Here is an 11,441-nt window from a genome sequence, read left to right on the forward strand (position 1 = left end):
ACAGTCCTTTACTACCCACTCTTGATGGTTAATCAGTTGATTAGATTATTTTATTTTAACTGTTTCCAAATCTAGTTTTGTCAGATAATGTTATTACCATGAGATAACAAAGTTGTAATCAGTGTAATAAACACAGGCCTACTAAAGTTTAAAGGCTGTTTCCAACATCACCAGAGTATGAAGACATTTATACATATTCATTCTGATTTATAAGGGGTTAAACAAACAGATGGATGATAAGTAGCCTATTTTGTGTTGCAGGTGAAGGCTACAGGTGTGTAATGCTGTTTTATTTCAAAGGCAACTGGCTTTTTTCTCATTAACCATGGGCTATTAAAACACAAACTGTCTGTAGGGTTTTTTTCCTCCAGGTTTTCATGTTTATTTGCACAGAGCTGGTAATGGGTTAAGTGCAAGAAGTGCTTTCAGAGGGTTCGGGGTACAAAAAGCATATATAGAAAGGCCACCGTAGGCTATATCATGGGCAATCTTAACCAAGACACTGTCAAGACACTGAAACTGCTTGTCCTCATCGATAGATTCAAAAATTGAACCAATGAAGGTTTATAGCAACTATTGCTGAAATACTATCAAAGGGTGTTAAGTTACATGGCAAATTTTGCAGAGATTTAAAATGAAATATATTTTTTATGATAAATGGTGTCCTATGCGAATGTATTTAAAATATACTGAAATGTTGTACACTTCTTAAGGATGTTGAATTTATATTATTTCAGTGAATTTGCTTTAATTTCTAAACATATGAATATCTTTGAATTGGGTTGCTTACAGGGGGAAAAAATGGAAAAACTGTCACTAGCTACCCTTTCAAAAGGAACTAATATGTAGACTAGACTACTAATATGGGCTAAATAAGGTACAATAGTGAACTTTTTGAAAAGGTTACTGCCCCAGTGACAGCTTTTGTACCTTTTTTTTCCCCTCCAAGAGTTATCAGCTATCAGTTAGCATTGATATTATGTGTGGAACAATATAAATTTTAAAGACGAGTATTAAAAAAAGTGGACTGTCTAAAATAGGTATTATGATATTTTCTCAGATAAACAGATGCATAAGAGTCTTATTGTGTAAGAAATTATTTTGAGTTCATGTTTCTGAGATTGCAGCCCTTAAAGATTAATCTGCCATCACTCCATCAGACAATTAAAATCAAATGTAATTTCTCATCTAAATACAATAATCATAAGATGTAATACATCAGAGTTCAATAATTATATGCATAACTGTTTCCTTAGAGGAGTTTATTATATATTGAACTATCAGTTACTATACACTATACACCAGGGGGCCCCCAAGACCACATGAAATTACAACTTGATTTTTATTTGTATTTTTATTTTTTTGTGTGTGATATATTATGTCAATGAACGATGGTAATGACAAAAACACAATATTAAATAAAATATAAAAAAACCGCAAAATTATACAAAAACGTTAACGGGCAAGCAGTCAGTCTGAATGATTTGGAAGATAGAAGAGGCATTGCAGCAAAACTGTCATAAATGTCACAAAAAAGGACATATCCCTTTGGTGCAGAGAAAAGAACAAAAGAAGAAAACCGAAGAAGAGAAAAAACAGCAAGATAAAGGTATTTTTAGAAAATGTATGTAAACTAATCTAGGCTATGTTGTGAGCTAGCGTTAGCTGGCTAGTTAATTAACACAGCCTAGGTAGCATGTATTTTAGGAAAGTTCATGTAGGGGTGTGCGATATAAAAAAAATGTGTTCACTGAGGATTAAAATGTCTCCATGATCTGCTTTTGAAGAAATATCTTAGTATTGTGTTACAGCGCACATTCTATCCTTTGCAGTTCTGGTGCCTCCGTCCCGTCCCAATACGGTAACGTACAACTAGACAACTCAATGCACATTCACATCACACGTTAACGCAGTGGTAGAGTTACACTCACGGGACTAATACTGTCAAATACACACAAGGTTTACATAAACACAGTTGGTTATGTCTAAAGTTAAAGTAATTATTTGCGTGTCTGTATGATGCGTGTAGTTCTTAAAGTGACAGCAGCCTAATTGTGAAAATAAGGTCACCCACAAATGAAAATGTTGTCATTATTTACTCACTCGCATGTTGTTCCAAACTTGTATTAATTAATTTCTTGTGCTCAACACAAAAGAAGATATTTTGAAGATGTGGGTATTATTGGGTAACCAAACATTTGCTGGTTCCTATTGACTTCCATAGTAGGAAAAAATATACTATGGAAGTCAATGGGGACCAGCAACTGTTTGGTGACCCACATTCTTCAAAATAACTTTTGTTCAACAGAAGAAAGAAACTCATTCAGGTTTAAAACAAGTTGAGAGTGAGTAAATGATTACAGAATTTTCATTTTTGGGTGAACTATCCCTTTAATATTAATACATTTATTATTATGTTATCTTGTTACAGGTCCATCTGATCTGTTTATTTTATGACATTATTTAAGTATTTAATTCAATGTTGTCCATTCTGTACATTTACATTTATTTTTATATAAGAAGATACTGTTTATCTAAAACAATGTTATTTGTAGTTGATTGTTCTGCATTTTTTACAGTAAATGCATTGTCTGCTGGTTTATTTAAATACTTTTCAGGACACCACATTAAGTATGCCACTTAGTACTGTAAGACTTTGAATATTAAAGTGCAAATTAACATCTGACCACTGCTGTGGGTTTGCTGTTGTTACAATTAAAAAACGTAGAAGGGTTAAAAACATGCCAGGCAGTATTTGATGTAAACAACACAGCTACTACAACTGATAAAATTCATAATGGGTGTGTTAGATTTATAGTGTGCGAATAATCAAGCATGGGCAATAGTCAATCAGATTGGCTGCACCGAGGGGCCCCCAAATAAAATTCTGCTTAGGGTCCCATAAAGGCTTGGGCAGGCCCTGCATATAGCAAGCAAGCAAATATAGCACCTTAACAAACAAAAGTAGCCTACTTTACAAGGACATTCTTAAAACCAACATTAATATTAGCCAACATACAATATAGAAACAGAGAAAAATAAAAATAAATGAAAAGCTAAAAAATAAAAATAAGTTTTATAATAGGATTTTAAAGAAAAAATTAAAAATTTAATTTTTAAAGTGGGTTACGGGCCTCCAAGTTGTAATAGTAGTTATTCATAATAATGGAAAAGGTGAGCAAACTCTGGCAGATGCACCACCGCAAAGCAGGCTGGGTAGAAATAGACGCTGCTGAAAGTATGGCTAGTTTAGTGGTCAAAATGGCATTGGAATCTCACTTGTTTTTATCTATGAATTAAAACAAAACAAAAGCTACAATACATTTTTTAAAAAAATATGATACAATTTTATTATACTATTATTATGATTAATAATTAGTATGATGCCTGTATTAGCTCTTACTTGTTTTAATACAGTTCACCCATTTTTATTGCAATATATAGAAGTAAATTTGCAGATAGATAACAGATAAAAGCACTATTATATTGTAACAAAATTGTGACTTTACACATTAAAAACATTACAAAAATAAAACAAAATAAATTAACATGTATTTAACATAATTTCCATTCATTTCCATTCCATTTCCATTTCAAAACGTTTTTAACTTTTCAGATATTATTTTATGTTTGTGCTTTTGAAAATTGAACTCTAATTAGGCTTATTATTTTGCATTTTAGGCTCATTTTGAGCAGAAAGTATGGGCTTTGTATGTGTAATTGGTTAGGGTTTTTTTTCACCCAGTACTTTCACCCACATGGTATAATTAAGATGTGTGTGCGGGAATTTTGCGACTACCTTGAACCCGATAATGGAGTCTTTCAATGATAATAGCGCTTTCGTCTAGGTTAAGTTCTTTATGTGATCAGTGTAGTTGCAGTGCCCTTTTTGTCTGGCCTTTTTTCAGTATTTGCATGATGTAAAACGGGAACATTTCTGTGGTCAGCTCTAGCTGGGGAGAAGACAAGGACGTCTGGTCACCCTACCATATACTTTGTGCCTTTAGAAAGTCTTTAGAAAGAGCAGCTAAGTTTAATATCACTGGTGTCACCTACAGACTCTCTCAAGGTAAAGCCACTCAAGCTGGACTGATGTATCAGAGAAACCACAAGAGCACTGTCTGATAGACTTTTATTCTATTTATTCTATAGACTTTTATTCTTTTATTCTATAAGATGTTAATGCTTTTCTTTCAGGTGTGGTTAAATTAATCATCCCTGCTGTTGCATCCAAAAAAGCAGTCATTGCTGGTATGGATTTTACCTGTGAGGAATTTTACTCCCTTAATTCAAATCGTTGAATTTTAATTTCCCCAAATTTTTTATGGGGTTGAAGATTTATTTTTCGTTAATTTAGCCACTGTTTGAAATAAATACCTAGGGTTTTGTTTATTTTCTTCTAATAGGGTTGAAAAATAAGCAGATCTAGCAGCTTTTAAGGCCTTTATACGCAATCATGCTCTCTTTCCATGAAATGTGAAAAAACTCAAAAAGTTTTGTTTTCTCAGTTGCGCTCCATTTTTCTGGCTACTCTCTTAAGGGCCTGAGTGTGCTCGTTGTACCATGGCGTTGGACTATTTTCTTAAATCTTCTTTAAGCGCAATGGAGCAACTGTGTCTAAGGTGCTGGAAAAGAGAGAGTCAAACGTTTCTGTCACAATATCAAGTTCTTCTAAGCTATCTGGGATGCTGAGATGATGAAACTGATTAGGAAGATTATTAATAAAGCAATCTTTAGTGGCAGAAGTGATAGGTCTAACACATTTGTAACATGGAGTCGACTTTGCAGCCTTGGCTAAATGAAGTTTACACAAGACTAGATAATGATCTGAGATGTCATCGCTCTGCTGCAGAATTTCAACGGCATCAACATTGATTCCATGTGATAATATTAGATCTAGAATAACAGTCACACGGACGTAGCTGTTCTAGTTCTATTGCACGCATCTCGCTGCAATACGTTTTTATCAAGTAGAATAATACAGCATAATCATGCACATAGTCTCAGCTATGACTTTTTGCTATTTATTTCAGAGGGGAAAAAAATCAACTGTGCAACAACGAGTGGCTTTACATAAACTCAAGTCAGCTCGAGAATGTTCGTGTGAATAAATCTATTTTTTACAGTCTATGGAATGAATCTATTTTTTACAGTCTATGGCAGGGAACGGCAACTGGCGGCCCGCGGGCCAAAACTGGCCCGTCAGCAATATTTTCTGGCCCGCCGGATTATTTTGGCAGTCCTAAATGCTGTACAAAACTCTTCCACTACTTGAGAAAAGCCGTAGTCGCGCGGCGATTTCACCGCCGCATACTGTGTGAAACGCCCATAGGGAATCATGCGGTGCAGGATTACATTTTAAAGTATAACTGTGCGTTCACAACGGACGCGAATAGCGCGTCAAATTCGCGCCTGCCGCGTCTAGTTATACGCTTGACCACTTTGTGTCCATTCGCGCGTCAAAAGACGGTAGCGGTCAGAACTCTGGTGTACTTTGGACGGAGCGTGCGGTCTGACTGACAATAGCCAACTCCCGACATCTTTTGACAGCGTATCCGCACTTAATTCTGACCGCCTGTACACCTATCTCTGAGGAGCTGTTTGGTACTGAAACCATTGTCAGTCAACAACATTCTTTTTTTGCAAGGATGTTTGAAATAGTTCGACAGAAAATAGCCTACTTCATTTCGTCAGTAGGGCAATATGTTTTTCGTTTATGTTGCTTAGAAACTTGAGTGATAGGCTTTGTCCTATTTAATTCATGTTATTTATATTTCATATTTTTTTTCTGTGACATTTTTTTTCTCTGCTGACAGTACAATGTTAAAATAGCCTAATATTTACACTGACACGAACACAATTTTTGTATAGCATTTATAATTATTATAAGCTACTCCAATCTCCTTCTTTCCATTAGAGACATTTGAATGTGAGATTATGGAAACGAGATCTAAATTTTGTGGACCCGTCAGGTCGGGAAATAAAGCGGGTGAACACCGAGTGTATTTTAAGCGGTTGCTGAATAGAACCTTGTGGGAGCGGGACGAAAAAAAAACAGTCCCACGCAGACCTCCTTAAACCTTAGGTGTGTATGTGTGTGTCCCCGAATAAATAATAATAATAAAAAAGGAATAAAGTTCAAAAGTCGGACTGTACGGAATGAGGCATGATTGCTATTCACACCTTTATTAAAATGGCTGTAATATGTTACCACAATAGTAGCCTACTTGATCTGTTTAAAATGGTTTCCTTGATATATGCATAAGGTGTTAAATTAAAACTTAAAAATCAAAATTTAAATTTGTTTAATCCAGTAATTCATTTTTTCTATTTTTGATCTGAGCACAATCAGAAAATCAGAAAACCCGTCCTTATTTTTTTTTTTTCATTTCAGTTTAGGAAATAAATAATGGAAAAACAAGTCGTTTTTCATCTTTTTATTTTTGGTTTTAATTTGAAAAAAAAAAAAAAAAAACGATTGAATGAATGATCCACGGACGGTGACGGACCCATCATATTCCGCAATTATAGGCCTTTATAAGAGTATTTAATTTGTATCCATAGGCCTACTCTGTGTAGCTGGCCCGCCATCTACTGGCTAAAAAAAATATTGGCCCGCGGCCAAAGTTACTTGCCGACCCCTGGTCTATGGAATAAATACATAGATCCGCCCACTCTGGATCCGCCTACTTAACCAACGTGTATCTGAATGGTCCAGTGGTAGAACTTTCGCTAAGCGTAGGTTCTGGGTTCTAATCCACACTCGTATAGTTTTTTTTTTTCTCGTATAGTTTTTTTTCTCTCATCAAAACCGATTATGTTCATCAGTGGTTGTTTATCAAAGCAGGGATGTTTTGTCATTTCACCAGAACGAATAGAGAGTATCCGCAACGGATTGAAGCGCGCGTCCGAGTGAAGACAGTGCGGTGTGTGCGCGAGCCACACGAGAAAACACTGTATCCGCGTGATCGCAGCGGCAACGAGCACTTTGATCACTTGATTTAAAAAAAAAACACATTTCAGCGCTAGATCGTCTCATATTTAAAAAACGAACGAAATGAATGCTCTGCCAGTTAACTGGAGATGTTTTATTTATTTGTAGAATTGATACATTCGTGCCGCGAGATGTTTTAAAAAGTGGTGGGGACAAAAAAAAGAAAAAGAAAAAGAAAGAAAAAACAGCAGGGTTGCGAGGCCCCCTAGTCTATGCGACGGCCCTGCCTGTGAGTCATGAAATTGCGATGATTCACATAGTAACCATAGCAACATGAGAATGTGATAACCATAGCAACATTTTGTTTTGAAACATTTGGTATATCAACATTGTTTCTATTTAGTTGGCTACTGCCCTGAAAAAGCTTTTTTGAATAAGCCGTTTTTTACCCTTTTCTTGTTTCGGCTCTCGGCTTCGGACTCTCGGATTGGTTGACAGCTCGGCGACTGAAAAAAAAATCCGATCTTTTCATTGAAATGGGGGTGAACGGAGTTTTATCAGTGTGTGTAAGTATGCGATATGCACACAGCAGACTAATAATAACTTACTAACAATTGGACAAAGATTGACTTCCAGTAAAAGAAGTTTATAAATTTGTGTTAAAATCAACTTTATTTATTTTTTCAGTCTTGTTTTTAATGTAAAGTATTGAAATTAACAAACGACAAACCGTAAATTGGTGTAAGTGTAGCCCACATGAAGAAATGCTATTGTAAATGTAATATTTCCTGACTATACATCCTTTAAAATGCACACTTGGTAAACAGCTTCCTGTAAAGTTGTTTTCTTATGCAGTCTGTCCTGTACTACATTTCCTAGTAAACCGTCCTGATTTTTATTTTTTTCTGAACTTTTGTGCAGGTGGAAACACAGAAGAATGTGTTTGGTGTGCCTCTTATTGGCCTGAGGAAGAGTGAACAGATGAGGCAGGGTCTTCCTCTAGCGCTCGTGCACATAGTGGAGTTTGTGGAGAAGCATGGTGTGTTTGACACTGTTTCTCAGTCTCCATGTATGCTGAGATTATGTGTATTTCTAAAATGTGTGTTTGTGCTTAGGTCTCAGTCAGAGTGGCCTGTTCAGAGTTAACGGGAAAATGAAACTCTGCCAGGAATTAAGGAAAGGTTTTGATCAAGGAAGCTTTCCGGAATTTGACAGTGAGGATATTCCTACTCTTGCCTCCTTATTGAAACTTTTCCTCAGGGAGTTGCCTGGTGGACTTATTCCAGAGTCACAAAGAACACAATTGCTGAAGGTGTTCAGGGGTAGGTGAAGCTGCGGTGGTGAGGAGTGAACATTTTGGGATAAGAAAATCAAATCTGATTGAATCTTCTTCATTGTATCTTGCAGATTCAAAAGAGGAAGAACTGAATCAGGCTGTGAGGATGATCCTGAACAGTCTTCCGGAGGAACATTTTAACGTCCTCTGCTACCTGTTGTACTTTCTGTCCCGTGTGGCAGCTGAGAGTCTTCTAAATCGTATGACATCCAAGAACTTGTCAATAGTTTTTGGACCCACCATCTTTCAGTAAGTGTTTGTGCGTGTGTATTCAGCTGATAGAGTCTGTACTCCAAAGCACATTACAATGCAACTCGAGTACTGAGGTTTCAAGAATTACATGCACAAGTTTTCAGGATCCTATGAGACACAGAGACCAGTCTGATGAAGCAGTCAATCATAAAAGAAAGATGGGTGTCTGTTGTTTAGTGATGTGACACATTTGTTATCTGTGTGTGCAGCGTTCCTCTCGGCCCCACCATGATTGAAGAACAGTCGCTGTGTAATGCTTTGACAGAGCACCTGCTGAACAACCTGAAACATTTGCTGCCGAACATGTACCCTCATGCATCCACCGGCAACAGAGCAGTGAGTTTATACTGTGTTATAAGTTTATGTTTCAAATGATGGTGGCATCTGTATGTGACTTGGGATTATGAAATAGAATCTGTCATTATAAAAATAATTAGTCATTGCTAGTGTTTAAGAGTGAAAATGATAATAGATAGGCTAATTCTTTAGTTTTGTATATGTGTGAGAGATTGAAAATGCTTAGAAATGTGTTTGTGTGTTTGAGGAGGCAGGGGACTGGACTGACGAAGAGTGTGTCAAACAGCTGCCACTCACAGAAATGAGGTAAATATGCTGAACACACACTCACAAGCACATGCAGACCTGTGTTGTTGGCAAACAGTTGTTGATCAAATGCATGCACAGATCACATACACCCACAAACATGCACACATACAGTAGGATTCTGGTCATTATGGGTTTATTTAGAACCATTTATTGTTGAGTGCTTGTCAGTCAATCTTCATGCTTGTTCTGTGTATTTTCCAGATCAAAGCTACCTAAAATTGGACGACTTGGGCGACTGAGAAAAAGATTAAGCAGTTTTGGGAGAAAGTTTTTCTCATGCTTTGGAAGGTATGCAGCAGGATCTTTATCTTTTTATCTTTATCTTAAGACTGATCTGGTTGTTGCCCTGCATGTGCCCATATGTAGTTTTGAAATGAAGTTTTACTGTGGTAGATGCGAATAAGTTAAGACATAGGTAAAGTTAGATTTAGTTATTCAGGTAACGAATGTGTTGAGTGAACAAACGTGATCTGTTTTCTTTTTCAATACTTCAGCACACAGTAACAATATCGAGAGTGAAGAGGCCTCTGCAAAAATGGAGACCTAGACATATGTGAGTAGAAGACAATGGGGCTGGTGACTCCGACTGCAAGATACTGGGCTCGATGAGGGGTCACTGGAAGACAATGGGGCTGGTGACTCCGACTGCAAGATACTGGGCTCGATGAGGGTCACTGGAAGACAATGGGGCTGGTGACCCCGACTGCAGGACTGGCGGATTAATGCGTGCATGAAACACAGGTTTAATTTATGACACATGGAAGGCGGGATGAATTTTCCTGCACGCAGGAGGAAGTTTGAGTCGGACTGCCACCGGACTAATGATCTTGGTTACAGGAAACGGGCCAATAAATTTGTTAGATACGGATCGGAGAGGAATATTCTTGGTAGAAAGCCACACTTTTTGACCAACGATGTATATGGGAGTTTTGTATATCATGGTTTCTAAGCCATGGCCACCTGAGCCTGTTCCTGTGCCATGGCCGCCCGATGGGTCGTCTCCTCCCTGGCCTCCCGAGGGGAAGTCTCCGCCCTGGCCTCCCGAGGGAAAGTCTCCGCCCTGGCCTCCCGAGGGGAAGTCTCCGCCCTGGCCGCCCAAGGGAAAGTCTCCGCCCTGGCCTCCCGAGGGGAAGTCTCCGCCCTGGCCTCCCGAGGGAAAGTCTCCGCCCTGGCCTCCCGAGGGAAAGTCTCCGCCCTGGCCTCCCGAGGGGAAGTCTCCGCCCTGGCCGCCCAAGGGAAAGTCTCCGCCCTGGCCGCCCGCTGGATTGTCGTCTCCGCCCAGGCCGCCCGATGCGTCGTCTGCTTCGCCCTGGCCGTCTGATGGGTCGTCTGCTTCGCCCTGGCCTCCCGATGGGTCGTCTCCTCCCTGTCCTCCCGAGGGAAAGTCTCCGCCCTGGCCTCCCGAGGGGAAGTCTCCGCCCTGGCCGCCCAAGGGAAAGTCTCCGCCCTGGCCGCCCGCTGGATTGTCGTCTCCACCCAGGCCGCCCGATGGGTCGTCTCCTCCCTGGCCTCCCCCGATGGGTTGTCTCCTCCCTGGCCTCCCGAGGGGAAGTCTCCGCCCTGGCCTCCCGAGGGGAAGTCTCCCCCCTGGCCTCCCGAGGGAAAGTCTCCGCCCTGGCCTCCCGAGGGGAAGTCTCCGCCCTGGCCGCCCGCTGGATTGTCGTCTCCACCCAGGCCGCCCGATGGGTCGTCTCCTCCCTGGCCTCCCGATGGGTCGTCTCCGCCCTGGCCTCCCGAGGGGAAGTCTCCGCCCTGGCCCCTCAAGGGAAAGTCTCCGCCCTGGCCGCCCAAGGGTTAGTCTCCGCCCTGGCCTCCCGAGGGGAAGTCTTCGCCCTGGCCGCCCAAGGGAAAGTCTCCGCCCTGGCCTCCCGAGGGGAAGTCTCCGCCCTGGCCGCCCAAGGGAAAGTCTCCGCCCTGGCCGCCCGCTGGATTGTCGTCTCCGCCCAGGCCGCCCGATGCGTCGTCTGCTTCGCCCTGGCCGTCTGATGGGTCGTCTGCTTCGCCCTGGCCGCCCGATGGGTCGTCTGCTTTGCCCTGGCCGCCCGATGGACTCTCTGCTTCACCCCGGCCGCCGGCTAAGCTGTCACCCCCTGTTCCTGTTCCCGTCCATGGACCTGGCCCCCCATCCCGCCCCCTGATCCTCCACCATTTCACCTCCCGCCTGGCCTCTTGTTTTGGTTATTGTTGTGTCTGGTAGCCGCTCCGTAGAGGGGGGGTTATGTCACAGTGTCTGGGTTGTGTTCCCTGGGTGTCCACTAGAGGTCCTCTTCCCCACGGTGTCATCCACATTATGAACTGCATTCCCCACAATCC

Source organism: Scardinius erythrophthalmus (assembly GCF_964197995.2).
Source record: "Scardinius erythrophthalmus genome assembly, chromosome: 15".
In the NCBI taxonomy this organism is placed as follows: Eukaryota; Metazoa; Chordata; class Actinopteri; order Cypriniformes; family Leuciscidae; genus Scardinius; species Scardinius erythrophthalmus.